The 16,669-nt window shown below is 43.8% G+C and overlaps 1 pseudogene; it reads right to left on the bottom strand.

Moving 5' to 3' along the window:
• Positions 1–3,115: 3,115 nt before the first annotated feature.
• Positions 3,116–5,429, bottom strand: LOC137332090 (large ribosomal subunit protein eL8 pseudogene; annotated as a pseudogene).
• Positions 5,430–16,669: the final 11,240 nt, after the last annotated feature.

The raw sequence follows: 16,669 nt of genomic DNA, 5'->3' as shown, positions 1-16,669 counted from the left end.
AAAGGAGTAGTAAGCCTGAGGATTGGGAGAGTTTTAGAAATCAGCAAAGGATGACCAAGAAATTGATAAAGTGGGAGAAAATTGAATGAGAGTAAATTAACAAGAAATATAAAAACAGATTGTAAGAGCTTCTGCAATTATGTAAAATGGAAGAGAGTAGCAAAAGTAACATGGGTCCCTTAGAGGCAGAGACAGGAGAAATTATAATGGGGAATAAGGAAATGGCAGAGACATTAGACAAATATTTAGTATCTGTCTTCACAGTAGATATTACAAAAAACATACCGGAAATAGTGGGGAACCAAGGAATAAAGAGAGGGAGAAACTTAAAGTAATTAAGATTAGTAAAGAAAAAGTTCTAGAGAAATTAATGGGACTAAACGCTGACAAATCCCCTGGACCTGATGGCCTACATCCAAGGGTTTTAAATGAGGCGGCTGCAGAGATAGTGGATGCATTGGTTTTGATCATCCAGAATTCCCTAGATTCTATAACGGTCCCCGTGGATTGGAAGGTAGCAAATGTAATCCCGCTATTCAAGAAAGGAGGGAGAGAGAAAACAGGGAACTATAGGCCAGTTAGCCTGACATCAGTAGTGGGGAAAATGCTGGAATCTATTGTTAAGGACGTAGTAATGAGTCACTTAGAAAATCATAATATGATTAGGCAGAGATTGAGTAGAATGGGCCTATACTCTCTGGAGTTTAGAAGAATGAGAGGTGATCTCATTGAAACATATAAAAATGTTAGAGGACTTGACAGGGTAGTTGCTGATAGGCTGTTTCCTCTGGCTGGAGAGTCTAGAACTCGGGGTCATCGTCTCAAGATAAGGGGTCGGCCATTTAGGATCAAAATGAGGAAAAGTTTCTTCATTCAAAAGGTTGTGAATCTTTGGAATTCTCTACCCCAAAGGGCTGTGGATGCTCTGTCGTTCTGTATATTCAAGGCTGAGTTCGATGGATATTTGGACACCAAGGGAATCAAGGGATATGAGGATAGGGCAGCAAAGTGGAGTTGAGACAGAAGATCAGCCATGATCTTGTTGACTAGTGGAGCAGGCTCAATGGGCCATATGGCCTACTCCTGCTCCTATTTCTTTTGTTCTTATGTTATGGCAGCTGCTAGGAAAGTGGGTGCAGGCCTACATGATGTGCTTCTGGTGATCACACACTACTTGTACATGAATGGAGAGGAAGCTATCACAATTCAGGATGATGTGGGTACAGTAAATTATGTCCTGGACTTGGGAGAATCCTGCAATTTCTGTGAACCCTAGAGCTCCATCCTGCTGGGTCTGGTTGTCCATGAGGAAAGTGATTAAAGTGTTTGCTCCAGCAATCATGGCATCAGTCACATGCTTAAAGCAAACATAAACTGTTTGCTCCTTCCTCTTCTTGCTGCTGCTCCTCTTCCTCTAGCTCAAGTGAAATTACTAGAAAAAAGGGCACTGTCAGAAATCCCTTAAGATTTCAACAGGTTGTACAGCCACTAAAAGTATCTAAGTAGCCAAGAACCATTATCAATTACCAGCAAAATGTCTCCCAAAACTTTGCAGCGTTTGAAATGCCAGCAGGTGGGTATCCCTTTAAACAGCACTGTAATAGCTGCCTCCCAACTTATACAACCCATGGTTTGTGGATGGGTTGAGAAAGTAGCGGTGGCAGTGCTGACTGACACGAAAATGACTTAGGGGATCCTGCCAATGTCAGTTGACCATTTATTAAATATTGTAATTAGTCTTCTGGCCGTTTCCGGCAGAAGCGCTGGTCACATAAATCGAGGTCCACCCAAAAGTGAGAACAGGTGGACCTCCCGCTGTATATTGGTAAATTTTTTTCCCCTAATTTTCGTGATGCATCTGTCCCATTTACAGGCATAAAAGGGGCGGTTGCAAGACATAGGAACATGAGTGGGTTATTCAGACCCTCAAGGCTGTTCTGCAATTCAAGTAGATCATGGCTGACCTGTACCTCAACTCCATTTACCCACCTTTGTTCCATATCCCTCGATGCCCTTACCAAATAAAAATCTTCCCACTTGTTCTAGATTCCCCCACCAGTGGCCGCATATTGTCTACCTTGAGCAATAATGGGCCAGATTTTGCTATAGCAGGGCACAGTGAGGGAAACAGGGCAACTGGGACCTAAGTTGTCAGGGCAATCAACAGGGAATATCCTTAACTAATGAGATTTAAGGATTGGGAAATAAACACAGGAAGGATTGAGAAGGAGGGTGAATTAAAGGGATTGAATTCAATATCAAATCAGGTACAGAAAGATAAATAAAGGGAGGGAAAGAAAGATTAGATTGAGAGAAAAGGAGAGACAGAAATGTGAATGGAAAAATAAGAAAAAAAATTTTAAATTTGACATTTTTAAAATCTCCCTGAAAAATTCAAAACCTGAAGGAATAAGACTCCACACTTGTAATAGTTAATTATCAATGCCAGAGAGGTTGATTGGCAGCAATTAACACTTATCATGGTGTTAAAAGGGTATTTACACTTGTAATGACAAGACTTAACTTTCTGTGACGAGTTTAATGGGCAATTAATGGGCAAATACAGCAAGCTCCTAAAAAATACGGGACGTCTAAGGGCGACATTTCTGTTTTCACAAAGCTAACGGCGCAGCAGCGCATCTCAGACAGCAACTTTTGAATATTCACATTTCACCATGCATCTGCTCCTCCCCTGAAGTTGCTGTACCATTCACCCATAAATAACGGCGAGCGCCATTAGCCTCAGTTATTTTGACAGCAAATTCTGGCTCATTGCTTTACCAGCAGATTTAAGTAGTAATTAGAAATGACCCAGTTTTTTCCATGCCAGCAGATACAGTACATCAAAGTTAGTATCTTAATTACATTCTTGTGGTTCTGTCCCATTATAGTGATCTACGAAAATGAGAAAACAGAAACGAATAACACATAATTACTCTTTAGATGATACAACACAAATTATATGTTGATTAAAAACAGATGCATGTGATCACAGTGTGAAAACTGTGCTGCAGTAAGAAACAAATGTATTGTTTTGCCCTTTCAATATTTTTATGGTGGGGGGGGGGTGGATTTTCAGTTAGTTTGTTGTTCACACACAGAGGTTTCGCCAAGTTTAGTAGCAGTTTCTTTGCTTTTGCAAGTTTTGCAATGCATGCAGATTTTGGACACCGCCCCAATGTCATCGGATCTCATAATATGTCACTGTAATTTCTCCTGACTGCTTCAATTAGATTGCCAATGGCACCTTTATCCTCAGGGTTGAGTTGTTTGAAGGCCACACAGGTACAGGTCTTCCTATGGACCAGTCAGGTTGATCTGGGCTTTTCCTTTCACAATAATATGGGATACCCATATTTTCACATAGAGCAGAAAGCAACACATCCAACGCAAAAGATCAACATAGTGAGCAATTACCACCAACTGTGCTTTCTTGGTAACTGTATTCACAGCGACTCTCAGGACAAGTGGCATTTGGGGGGTACATCGCCTTTCTCTCCAGCCTTCAGCTCAGCCCAGGTAAGCAGCGGCTTCTTCTCCTTGATCTTGGGACAGTACTTGTGGGCTGTGTCGCAATCTACCTGTCTCAGTTTAACCTGTGATAAACTGGTTAATCACGGAAGGAACCTCAAGTCAAGGATTGAGCATTAGTGTTGAAGGCAGACATAACGAGGTCACTTCACAAACAGGGCTAGATCCTGCTTGGGGTGAATTTCCTGACCGCTGTCAAAGTTCTTGGGCCTCTTCCCAAAGAGCGGATTGAAAGTCTTCTACTTCTGCTTCCATAGAACAGAAGGGGCTGGCGCCACTGTCTTCCCCAGCAATTCATTTCGAGCACTACAATGTTCAAGAGCATGCCAGCCTATAAAGGAACCCTGAATTGAATACAGAACAACAGCAACAACAAAAGCTTAGATGTACCTAGCACCTTTAATGTAGGAAAATGTCTCATGGCACAAAATCATATTGGGGCAAGGAAAACCAGATGCTGAGTCAAAGAAGCAGCGCATTAGGTGGTGTGAACAAAAGCTTGGTCATAGAGGTGAGTTATAAAGAGTGTCTTAAAGGAGGAGAGGGAGTTGGTGATACAGAGGTGTTTAGGGAGGGAATTCCAGAGTGTGGGACCAAGGTGACTGAAGGCACAGTTGCCAATGGTGGGGAGAAAGGAGGCAGAGATGCATGTGAGGACGGAGTCAGAGAAATGTAATAATTGGGGGAGGTTGTAGGATTGGTGGAAGTTATAGAGATGGGCGAGAGCGGGGTTGAGATCATGGAGGGATTTAAACATTGGGATAAGAATTTTAAACTTGGTGTTGAGGGACTGGGAGCCAATATAGGTAAGCAAGGAGAATGGTGATATTTGACTGGAATTTGGAGCAGATACGGGCAAAAGCTGAAGTTTACAGAGGGTGGCGAGTTGAGGATGGAGGCTGGTCAGAGGAGCATTCAAGTGATCAAATCAAAGACATGAATAAGGGTTTCAGTGGAAGATGGGCTAAGGTAGGGGTGTAGGTGGGAAATATTAAAGACGTGGACGTAGGTGCTATTTACAATTGAGAAAGTATAGGGTTGGAAACTCAGCTTGGCGGTCAAACAGGATGGTGCGGTTGCAAGCTATGTGGTTCAGCCTGAGATAGTGGCCTCAGAGGTTGGAGTTGGTATCAAGGGTACAAAGCATATGCTGGAGGCTGAAGATGATGGATTTAATCTTTCCAATGTTTAGCTGTAAGATATTATACTTTATTCAATACTGGATGTCAGACAAGCAGTCTAATGGCACAGAGGCAATGCAGTCAAGAAAGATGGTGGAGGTAGAGCTGGATATCAACAGCAAATTTAAGGATTCCTCAGGGTAGATTTGGGTATACTCCCACTATATGGAAGAAGTTTTTGAAAGCTACTTTGCATCACTTCACTACAGAACATGATGCTGAGTTAATCAGCATCGTAGGGTGGATGATAAGTTGTCAAAGTGGATGCAGAAATAATCTTAGCTCAAATAATGGATCTCAAAACAGATCTGGCTGAGGGTGCTCAAAGAAATAGGGGCTATGCTCTGTCAGGGAATTTTGGCAAGCTATTTAAAGGCAACCCGTAGCATCTTAAACAGGAGGTGCACTTTAAATCGTGTATAGCGAACAGCAATATTCTACAGCAGCAGACAGCACGATTCTCTGATGCAGCGGCAGATGTACCCATGGACCAAGTCAGCAGCCGGAAGGAGATCCTCTCCCCCTCGAACAGGCCATGGGTACCCAGGCAAATTAAGGGACACTCTTTGTGGTATTTCAGGAACCCACCAGAGCTGTCCAGGAATCAGAATCGTACTTGAGGACTCCAATGGTTTGTTTGATGAGGGCTCCAGTTGACCTGTAGATCTGAGTGTAATGCAGTTCGGCCACCAAGCCTGGGTTTCCGAGAAGAGTCATGAGCCAAGTGCGCAGGGGATAGCCCTTGTCCTCAAGTAGCCAACCGTTCACTTGCTGTGAAGGGGCAAAGAGGATTGATGCAATATAAAGGCATCATGGCATCTGTCAAGAGAGTAGCCACAGACCTACAAGATATGTTGCTGGTGATTACACATCAGTTGCACACTAATGAGTGGAACACCTCGCCATTCATGAAGACAGTGGGGTTGTGTGAAGGAGCCTACAGAATGACATGAGTCCATCAATGATGCCCTGGGCTTGGAGGAAGCTGCATTCTGGGTGAACCCCAAAGCCTTATCCTGCTGTTTCCAGTTGTCATTGGGGAAAATTCTTAAACTGTTTGTTCTATGAAATACGGCATCAGTCACATGCTTATGCATGCATGAACTGCAGATTGACTGATGTTACTGATATCCACTGTGGCAGCCTGGAAGGAGCCAGAGGCAATAAAAGTTCAGGTCTGCAATGCTCTTGGCTGGAACAGACAATGTAGTGCTAGCTGTGGAAGATGGTTGCAGGTCTCGTTATAGGACACAATACAACTCCGTCAGCATCCGTAGAGAAGCACAGCCACCTTATGCGCTACTGCTGAAAGAACTGCAGACATGCTGTCCTGGGCCTATAAAGTCTGTTGCGAAGATAAGGATTCCTGTGAGCACGCCTCTTCTTCTATTGCTCTCTCTGCAGCTGCATCTCTGTTTGTTCATTCCTCTTGCTGTTGCTCCACCTCTGAAGCCCCTTAATAGTTCAGAACATTTTGCAGCCTCTATAAGCACTTGGAAATCATCTAAGTAGCAAAAAAACGACCTCGTAATACAAGCAAATGTCACACAAAACATTCTACCGTTTTACCTGAGAGCAGCTGAGGGTCCCTTTAATCTCACCGTAAATGGCCTCTTTCTGATTTGTACCGCCCATCATTTATGGGCGGAGTCAGCAACTGATGATAGCAATGCAGGCAGAGGCAAAAATGGCATTGGGGGGTCCTAACTGTGTCTTCAGATCACAATTAGCATACATTCTATTCGGTCTGTTTCCGGCAGCAGCTCTGGCTGCCTAAATCGAGGTCCGCCTGAAAATCGCAACAGCTAGAAACTAGCGGGAAGTTGACAGTTCTATTTCCCATGTAATTTTAGTCCTGCTACTGCCCCATTTTTAGATGCAAACGGAGCAGTAGCGAGACAAAAATCATCCTGTCAACCTTGATTTTCAAAAAGCCTTTGACAAGCTAATGTGCAAAGGGTTACTAAATAAAGTTATATCCTGTGGGACAAGTGGGCAGATTTTGGGTTGGATAAGGAATTGATTGCATTCTCGTAGACAGAAGGTTGATTTTCATGTTAGTGGTTCTGCATGTGGACCAATAACTAGTGGAGTCACCCTGGGATCTGTATTAAGGCCATTGCCCTTCCTCATCTTTATCAATGACATCGATGGAGACATTGTGGGAACTGGACGCAGGTTGCCGGATGATACAAAGATAACTTTAAAACCAGCAAAGGATGACTAAAAGAATAATAAAGAGGGAGAAAATAAATTGAGAGTAAACTAGCAAGAAATATAAAAACTGACAGTATAAGCTTCAACAAGTATATAAAAAGGAAGAGGGTAGCTAAAGTAAATATTGGTCCCTTAGGGGACGAGACTGGGGAAATAACAATGAAAAACAAGGAAATGGCAGAGGAATTGAACAAATATTTTGTATCTGTCTTCACAGTAGAAGACACTAATAACATACCAATAATGGTAGAAAATCAAGGGGCAAAGGGGAGGGAGGAACTAAAAACAATCACTATCACTAGAGAAAAAGTACTAGGTAAACTAATGGGTCTAAAGGCTGACAAGTCCCCTGGACCCGATGGCTTTCATCTGAGGGTCTTAAAGGAAGTGGCTACAGAGGTTGTAATCTTCCAGAATTCACTAGATTCTGGAAAGGTCCCAGCGGATTGGAAAACCGCAAACATAACACCCCTATTCAAGAAGAGAGTGAGACAGAAAGCAGGTAACTATAGACCAGTTAGCCTAATATCTGTCATTGGGAAAATGCTAGAATCCATTATTAAGGAAGTAGTAGCAGGACATTTGGAGACTCATAATACAATCAAGGAGAGTCAACATGGTTTTATGAAGGGGAAATCATGTCTGACAAATTTATTAGAGTTCTTTGAGGAAGTAACGGGCAGGGTGGATAAAGGGGAACCAATGGATGCAGTATATTTGGATTTCCAAAAGGCATTCGATAAGGTGCCACATAAAAGATTACTGCACAAGATACGAGCTCATGGTGTTGGGGGTAATATGCTGGCTTGGACAGAGGATTGGCTAACTAACTGAAAACAAAGAGTCGGGATAAAAGGGTCATTTTCAAAATGGCAATCTGTAACTAGTGGGGTGCCGTAGGGATCAGTGCTGGGGCCTCAACTATTTACAATATATATCAATGACTTGGAAGAAGGAACAGAGTGTCTTGTGGCCAAATTTGCTGATGATACAAAGATAGGTGGAAAAGCAAGATGCGATGTGGACACAAAGGGCCCAATATTACCAGGGAGGCAGACTGGCAGCGGGGGGCGGGGGGGGGGTCGACTGGGCGCATGGGTAACGCGCCCAGTGAAATCAGTGGGTTTGGCACGCGGTCGTAAGTAAATTGAAGATACTTACCTTGGCTTCCGGGTTTCGCGCTGGAAAGCTGCGCAGAGGGCGGACTGCGCACCCGCATCATAGGCTGTCAGCTGGAGGAGCCCTATTTAAAGGGGCAGTCCTCCACTGACTGATGCTGCAGAAAATAGGCAAAATTACAGCATGGAGCAGCCCAGGAGGAAGGCTGCTCCCAGGTTTAATGATGCCTCACTCCAGGTCTTACTGGATGCGGTGAGGAAGAGGAGGGAGATCTTCCACCCGGCGGACGGGAGAAGTGGCCTGCCTCTGCCACCATGAAGGCCTGGCTCGAAGTGGCAGAGGTCACCAGCACCACCAACATATCACGCACCTGCATACAGTGCAGGAGGCACTTCTATGACCGAACCAGGTCAGCCAAAGTGAGTACTCTTACTCATTCCCCTACACTCCGTCTGCCACATCACCGCCCCCACCCCACATCTCCTTCTGCACTGCCAACACTACTCTATCACATCACTACTCACACCCAATGAACCCTGATCCTCATCTTACCTGCACTTCCTCACCTCCCCAGTACTCATCCCAACACCACCACTCAACCCAATCCTCATACAATCTCATGGCTCTATCTCATACTCACCCTCCCATGCATCTCTTTCACAGTCAGCCTCACTCAACCTGCCACTACCTGTGCTGCAGCCACAGGGCATGCATCACGTATGTGCAGTAGGAAGCGTACGGCAAACGTGTTGTGAGCATGAAGGGGATGCACAAGGGTGTCTGAGGGTTTGTCATGGTTTTTACTTTTATTTGATTTCTGATCAACTCACATTACACATTATATTGTCACCACTACTGCCACGTCTTGGCCATTCTTGACTGGCTTGTGCAATAATGCCCTTTCATGAGGTTCTCCATGAACACCCTTGATGCCACCCATAGGGTCACCCTACAGTGGTTGTATGTATAGTTGCACGACTACTTTGTGCAGCTGCCTGTTGCACAGCACTGTGTTGTGTAGCTCCACATGGCTGAGGTGGACGGCGTGCCTGGCAAGGCTGGTGATGTTGCTCGTCCTCCAATGGAGTGACGAATGCAGCTATGGACCCCCCACCCAATCCTGACGTCGTGAGTGTGAGGGGGTCCACAAAGTAGGTAAATGTATTTGGACAGCAGAGTTTAGGGTATGATTTAATAATTTTGAGTGTGGAGACAGCGGTGTGGCAGGCAAAACTTTGTCTGAGGTGACAGAGTGCCCTGCTGCAATGAATGAGGTATTCCCCCCAACTGTCAAGGAATCCTCTGCATCTCCCAATGGCTGCTGACTGAAACACGTCTGCAACAACAGGGAGTGTTTCCCAAAGCATGGGAAACACGCTGAGGAGAGTCCAAAATCACATCCCTGCTAAAATCTCTTCCCAATGAGGTCTGTCAATGAACTCAAGTACCTCCCTAACTATCTAAACTGTCATCCCACCAGCTTTAATTGCCGGTGGGAGGCCGGCATGCGGAGGCTGCGCGCGCACCGATTCGCGTCATTGGGGAACCCGGAAGTGGGCAGTTTTGAGCTGGGCTCTGGACCCGCTCCGGGATTCCCCAATTTTAGGAACCCCCCCGCTCAGCCATCCTAAAATTGACCTCAAAGTATCTGCAAAGGGATATTGACAGGTTAGGCGAATGGGCAAAAATTTGGCAGATGGAATATAATGTGGGAAAATGTGAAGTCATCCACTTTGGGAGGAAAAATAAAAAAGCAAAATACTACAAAATGCTGCGGTACAGAGGGATCTAGGTGTCCTCATACATGAAACTCAGAGGGGACTCGAAAGGGTAGATGCTGAGAGGATGTTACCCCTCATGGGGAATCTAAAACTAAGGGCATTGTCTCGGAATAAGGGGTCACCCGTTTAAGACAGAAATGAGGAGGAATTTCTACTCCCAGGAGGTCGTGAATCTTTGGAATTCTTTACCCAAAAAGCTGTGGATCCTGAGTCATTGAATACATTCAAGCTAAGTTAGGCAAATTGTTGATCAGCAAGGGAGTCAAAGAATGTGGGGAAAGGGCAGGAAAGTGGAGTTCAGGTAAAAATCAGATCAGTCACGATCTCATTAAATGACAGAGCAGGTTCGAGGGGCCGAATGGCCTACTCCTATCTCTTATGCTGTTATGGTCTTATATGTGTGGGTGTTATAACCTTAAATGAGTAAAATAGATTGCAGGCACATGTTATTTAAAATAGATAAATATAGTGTTATGCACATGGGTTGGGCCAATGACAAGCATGCATATACCAAGTATAGTTGCACGCTTGAGGCTATTAAGGAGAAGAAACGCCTGGGTCATATTGTTCGTAAATCCCTGAAGGTTTACGACCAATGCTGTGAGGATGTTACAATAAAATAGAATGTCAATATGTATTGCCAGGATAATTAAAGGCAAAACAAAAAATATTACATTATTTTTGTATAAGGCCTTGCTTAGGCCTCATATAGAATACTGTGGATAGTTTTAGTCCCCTCATAGGCAGGTGCTAAAAAGGCTATGGAAAAGTTTTAGAGAAGGGCCACTCTTCTGACACATAGTTTAAAATCTCTTAGTTACCACAATAGGCTTATAGAGCTGGGCCTTTCTACTCTTAAAAAAATGCACTGCAGTCACAGTTAAAAAATTTTGGTCATGATTTTTAGTAAGGCCCATTTTAGTGCTGTGGGAGGGGCAGAAACCAGAATGTAGGAATTCAAACAGGGGGTTACAGGAGAGAGGAGCTTAGATCTGAGACACAAAAATACATGAGGACCTTGGAGAGAAAAGGAAAATTGGAGGTGGAGTGTTCATTTGCAAGGACAGAGAGATTGAGGATGGGCTTATTTTGAAGAGCATGGTGATTACGGCAGCTTTGAAAGGGAGGGGGACAATGCTTGAGGGTTGGTTCAGAAATGTGGCTGGCCAGGATTATGTTTGGAGGGGGCAGTTGGGAATGTGCAGGACACATGCCTAAGCATGGGAGGGGGGGCAGGGAGGCTTTATGCCCAGTCAGTGGGGTCATGGATTTAGCTCAAGGAAAAGCAATCTGCAAACCTTCTTCAGCTGCTGTTGCACAAAAAGATCAAATGTTGATCTGGTTCGCACACAGGTGCACATAAATATCTACCCCTTGCAGCACTTTTTGCCTTCACTTCTCAGAATGCGTGTGGACGGCAGACGAAAAATATTACGAATTAAAGTATTGGGAGTTGATTGGGAGAGTCTGTTGGCAGGCAAAGGGACGTCTGGTAAGTGGGAGGCTTTCAAAAGTGTGTTAACCAGGGTTCAGGGTAAGCACATACCTTATAAAGTGAAGGGCAAGGCTGGTAGAAGTAGGGAACCTTGGATGACTCGGGAGATTGAGGCACTAGTCAAAAAGAAGAAGGAGGCATATGACATGCATAGGCAGCTGGGATCAAGTGGATCCCTTGAAGAGTATAGAGATTGCCGGAGTAGAGTTAAGAGAGAAATCAGGAGGGCAAAAAGGGGATATGAGATTGCTTTGGCAGATCAGGCAAAGGTGAATCCAAAGAGCTTCTACAAATACATAAAGGGCAAAAGGGTAACTAGGGAGAGAGTAGGGCCTCTTAAGGATCAACAAGGTCATCTATGTGCGGAACCACAAGAGATGGGTGAGATCCTGAATGAATATTTCACATCGGTATTTACGGTTGAGAAAGGCATGGATGTTAGGGAACTTGGGGAAATAAATAGTGATGTCTTGAGGAGTGTACATATTACAGAGAGGGAGGTGCTGGAAGTCTTAACGCGCATCAAGGTAGATAAATCTCCTGGACCTGATGAAATGCATCCCAGGACGTTATGGGAGGTTAGGGAGGAAATTGCGGGTCCCCTAGCAGAGATATTTGAATCATCCACCGCTACAGGTGAGGTGCCTGAAGATTGGAGGGTAGCAAATGTTGTGCCTTTGTTTAAGAAGGGCGGCAGGGAAAAGCCTGGGAACTACAGACCAGTGAGCCTGACATCTGTAGTGGGTAAGTTGTTAGAGGGTATTCTGAGGGACAGGATCTACAGGCATTTGGAGAGGCAGGGACTAATTAGGAACAGTCAGCATGGTTTTGTGAGAGGAAAATCATGTCTCACGAATTTGATTGAGTTTTTTGAAGGGGTAACCAAGAAGATAGATGAGGGCTGTGCAGTAGACGTGGTCTACATGGACTTCAGCAAAGCATTTGACAAGGTACCGCATGGTAGGTTGTTACATAAGGTTAAATCTCATGGGATCCAAGGTGAGGTAGCCAATTGGATACAAAATTGGCTTGACGACAGAAGACAGAGGGTGGTTGTAGAGGGTTGTTTTTCAAACTGGATGCCTGTGTCCAGCGGTGTGCCTCAGGGATCGGTGCTGGGTCCGCTGTTATTTGTTATTTATATTAATGATTTGGATGAGAATTTAGGAGGCATGGTTAGTAAGTTTGCAGATGACACCAAGATTGGTGGCATTGTGGACAGTGAAGAAGGTTATCTAGGATTGCAACGGGATCTTGATAAATTGGGCCAGTGGGCCGATGAATGGCAGATGGAGTTTAATTTAGATAAATGTGAGGTGATGCATTTTGGTAGATCGAATCGGGCCAGGACCTACTCCGTTAATGGTAGGGCGTTGGGGAGAGTTATCGAACAAAGAGATCTGGGAGTACAGATTCATAGCTCCTTGAAAGTGGAGTCACAGGTGGATAGGGTGGTGAAGAAGGCATTCAGCATGCTTGGTTTCATTGGTCAGAACATTGAATGCAGGAGTTGGGATGTCTTGTTGAAGTTGTACAGGGCATTGGTGAGGCCACACTTGGAGTACTGTGTACAGTTCTGGTCACCCTATTATAGAAAGGATATTATTAAACTAGAAAGAGTGCAGAAAAGATTTACTAGGATGCTACCTGGACTTGATGGTTTGACTTACAGGGAGAGGTTAGACAGACTGGGACTTTTTTCCCTGGAGAGTAGGAGGTTAAGGGGTGATCTTATAGAAGTCTATAAAATAATGAGGGGCATAGATAAGGTCGATAGTCAAAATCTTTTCCCAAAGGTAGGGGAGTCTATAACGAGGGGGCATAGATTTAAGGTGAGAGGGGAGAGATACAAAAGGGTCCAGAGGGGCAATTTTTTCACTCAAAGGGTGGTGAGTGTCTGGAACGAGCTGCCAGAGGCAGTAGTAGAGGCGGGTACAATTTTGTCTTTTAAAAAGCATTTGGACAGTTACATGGGTAAGATGGGTATAGAGGGATATGGGCCAAGTGCAGGCAATTGGGACTAGCTTAGTGGCATAAACTGGGCGAAATGGACATGTTGGGCCGAAGGGCCTGTTTCCATGTTGTAACTTCTATGATTCTATGATTCTATGATTACAATGAAAGAATCTCTCAGGAAAGATATGATTCAGGCTAATGTGTTCAGACTCCTGAAATATGTTCAGGAGAACTTTCTTAACCATTCCTTTTCCGGCCCAATGAGCATGGAGGCATTACTGGACTTGGTTCTAGGGAATGAGGCGGACCAAGTGGAGCAAGTGTCAGTGGAGGAGCAGCAATCACAGTAATCACAGTATCATAAGGTTTAGAATAGCTATGGAAAAGGACACGGACCACTCTAAAGTAAAAATACTCAATTGGAGGAGGGCCAATTTCAATGGGATGAGAACAGATCTGGCCCGGGTAAATTGGAATCAAAGATTGGCAGGCAAAACTGTAATTGAACAGTGGATGGTCTTTAAAGAGGAGGTGGTTCGGGTACAACCTAGACACGTTCCCACGAGGCAGAAAGGTCGGGCAACGAAAGCCAGAGCTCCCTGGATTACAAAAGAGATAGAGAGTAAGATGAAATGGAAAAAAGGAGTGTATGACAGGTGTCAGGTTGATAACACAAGTGAGAACCAGGCAGAATATAGAAAGTTCAGAGGGGAAGTGAAAAAGGAAAGAAGAGGGGCAAAGAGAAAGTATTTGAATAGACTGGCTGCCAACATAAAAGGGAATCTATACGTCTTCTACAGGCATGTAAACAGTAAATGGGTAGTCAGGACGGAGAGGTGGGGCTGATTAGGGACCATAAAGGAGATCTACTCATGGAGGCAGAGGAGATGGCCGAAGCACTAAATGAGTACTCTGCATCTGTCTTTACCAAGGAAGAAGATGCTGCCAGAGTCTCAGTAAAGGAAGATGTAGTTGAGATACTGGATGGGCTAAAAATTGATAAAGAGGTACTAGAAAGGCTAGCTGTACTTAAAGTAGATAAGTCACCAGGTCCAGATGCATCCTAGGTTGCTGAGGGAAGTAAGGGTGGAAATTGCGGAGCTACTGGCCATAATCTTTCACTCATCCTTAGATTCAGGGGTAGTGCCAGAGAACTGGAGAATTGCAAATGTTACCCCCTTGTTCAAAAAAGGGTGTAAGGGTAAACCCAGCAACTATAGGCCAGTCGGTTTAACCTCAGTGGTGGGGAAACTTATAGATACGATAATCCAGGACAGAAATAACTTGGACGAGTGTGGATTGATTGGGGAAAGCCAGCATGGATTTATTAAAGGTAAATCATGTTTAACTAACCTAACAGAGTTTTTTTATGAAGTAACAGAGGGTAGATGAGGGCAATGCAGTTGATGTGGTGTATATGGACTTTCAAAAGGCGTTTGATAAAATGCTGCATGGTAGGCTTATAATCAAGATTGCGACCTGTGGAATAAAGGGGGCAGCAGCAACATGGGCACAGAATTGGCTAAGTAACAGGAAACAGAGAGTAGTGGTGAATAGTTGTTTATCGGTCTGGAGGGAGGTGTACAGTGGTGTTCCTCAGGGGTCGGTGCTGGGACCACTGCTTTTCTTGATATATATTAATGACTTGGACTTGAGTGTACAGGGCACAATTTCCAAATTTGCAGACGACACAAAACTTGGAAGGGTAGTAAACAGTAAGGAGGATAGTGATAGACTTCAAGAGGATATAGACAGGCTGGTGGCATAGGCAGACACGTGGCAGATGAAATTTAACGCAGAAAAATGCAAAGTGATACATTTCAGTAGGAAGAATGATGAGAGGCAATATAAATTAGAGGGCACAACTCTAAAAGGGGTACAGGAACAGAGAGATCTGGGGGTATATGTGCACAAATCGTTGAAGGTGGCAGGGCACATTGAGAAAGTGGTTAAAAAATCATACAGGATCTTGGGCTTTATAAATAGAGTACAAAAGTTTGGAAGTCATGATGAACCTTTATAAAACACTGGTTCGGTCATGACTGGAGTATTGTATCCAGTTCTGGGCACCGCAATTTGGGAAAAACATGAAAGCCTTAGAAAGGGTGCAGAAGAGATTTACTAGAATGATTCCAGGGATGAGAGGCTTTAGTTACATGGATCAACTGGAGAAGCTGGGGTAATTCTCCTTGGAATAGAGATGGTTGCGAAGAGATTTGATAGAGGTATTGAAAGTCATGAAGGGTCTAGACAGAGTATATAGAGATAAACTGTTCCCATTGGAGGAAGGGTCAAGGACCAGAGGGCATAGATTTAAGGTGATTGGCAAAAGAACCAAAGGTGACATGAGGAAAAACGTTTTTACACAGCGAGTGGTTAGGATCTGGAATACACGGCCTGAGAGGGTGGTGGAGGCATATTCAATTATGGCCTTCAGAAGGGAACTGGATAAGTACTTGAAAGGAAAAAAATTGTAGGGCTATGGGGATAGGGCGGGGGAGTGGGATTAGCTGGATTGCTCTTGCAAAGAGCCGGCGCGGTCTCAATGGGCCAAATGACCTCCTTCCTTGCTGTAACCTTTCTATGATTCTATAATACTCATCCTTTCTGGTTAGAGATAGCATGGATTGATGCAGAGTCACCCAGTGGTAAGGATGTGTAATTGTGTGGATACTACAAAAAGAATTGTCTGGGTAGCAAATAGTTTGCTACATGACTTCTATTGAAACTACCTACAACAGCATCATCTATTAGCATAACAAGTACTGCACAAAATTTGGTGACCCACCCAGCAATTTTAATATGATGGATAGCATGAACTTGTGAAATCTTTTCCATGCACACTTATTTTGTTTCTGTGCTTTTCCTTGGTTTATTAACAGTTCTTTATGTACAAAAATCACCCAGAAAACATTATGAAACAAGGAAAAAAAGTGTACAAGAACAGTGTAATAATGACATGGGAGCATCTTCTGGTGATTTTAATATTTTCCAGCCTATAACTTTTTTCTGTGTAAAGATTAAGTGATCAGCCCTTAGTTGATTGTTTCAAGATCTTTGTTACTTTTTCCCTAATCTAAAAGGTCACTACATTAAATATAATTGAAGATGATAATATTGATTGTCATATTACATGAGAAAAACTGAATTTCACTTGTCACTTTAAATGAGCTATATTTGTTCAAATTACTAGAATGCATGCCTGTAGCATTTTATAGCATAACTACTTTATCAGCAATTTTACAAATCACAACACTTATAATTGTAGCTCATTGTGTTGCTAAATTTATGATGTGGAGATGCCGGTGATGGATTGGGGTTGACAATTGTAAACAATTTTACAACACCAAGTTATAGTCCAGCAATTTTATTTTAAATTCACAAGCTTT

The sequence above is a fragment of the Heptranchias perlo genome, chromosome 2, assembly GCF_035084215.1.
Source record: "Heptranchias perlo isolate sHepPer1 chromosome 2, sHepPer1.hap1, whole genome shotgun sequence".
In the NCBI taxonomy this organism is placed as follows: Eukaryota; Metazoa; Chordata; class Chondrichthyes; order Hexanchiformes; family Hexanchidae; genus Heptranchias; species Heptranchias perlo.
The sequence above is the reverse complement of the archived record's forward strand: the minus strand, read 5'-3'. Positions and strand labels throughout refer to the sequence as shown.